We start from the raw sequence: 731 nt of genomic DNA, 5'->3' as shown, positions 1-731 counted from the left end.
ACGAGTAGTACCCCACAGAGAAAGAAAGGAAGGCAATGTTTGTCTTAACGATGTGAAGAAGAGACGTAAACAAAAATTGGTTGGCCAAGGGAAGTCTGGTGTTGCGTGTCTTACTACCCAACGGTATGGTCAACTGGCAGCAGGGGTGATGAACACCGGCCTGAAGCAGCAAGTAAGTGTCATGCACCTCACCTGAAGGGATGTCCGCACACAGAGACTCCTTGGCAAAGGTGAGCGGAGCTCAGAGCAGGGCCATCCTTCATAATCTTGGAGCCCTTATACATTTGTGTGATGGCTCAGACCTCTCATCTCTTGATCAATCTCCTGTATTTCTAGTTGGAAGTTGATCAGAAACGCATTAAAAAGTGTGTTGTCCTATTAGACAGGAAAGAGCAGGGTGCGGAGAGAGGATATAAAGCTTGGAGGGGAACAGAGTAACTTATTTATATCCTACTTCTCCAGAGGTTGTGTACATACATAAGGGGGAAAAATGATTTGTACTTTGGAAGGTGCCCCAAAAAATGTAAAACCTGAAATAAAAATGGCCTAGTGAAGGGTTTTAACATGATGAACAGACATTTACAACGGGAAAAAAAGATAGAATGGGTGACGTTCATTGGTCATGCAGAATCACAAAGTATAAGAGGGTCTCACAGTGGGGCCAGTGGCGCAATGGATAACGCGTCTGACTACGGATCAGAAGATTCCAGGTTCGACTCCTGGCTGGCTCG

The 731-nt window shown here is 45.6% G+C and overlaps 1 non-coding gene across 1 annotated transcript; it reads left to right on the top strand.

Moving 5' to 3' along the window:
* The first annotated feature begins 658 nt into the window (after positions 1–658).
* On the top strand, positions 659–731 carry TRNAR-ACG (transfer RNA arginine (anticodon ACG)). The gene has a single exon. It is a non-coding gene; the product is annotated as a tRNA-Arg (tRNA).

This window comes from Anomaloglossus baeobatrachus, chromosome 4 (assembly GCF_048569485.1).
Source record: "Anomaloglossus baeobatrachus isolate aAnoBae1 chromosome 4, aAnoBae1.hap1, whole genome shotgun sequence".
Classification (NCBI taxonomy): domain Eukaryota; kingdom Metazoa; phylum Chordata; class Amphibia; order Anura; family Aromobatidae; genus Anomaloglossus; species Anomaloglossus baeobatrachus.
Note: the sequence above shows the minus strand (reverse complement) of the source record. Positions and strands in the feature narration are given on the sequence as shown.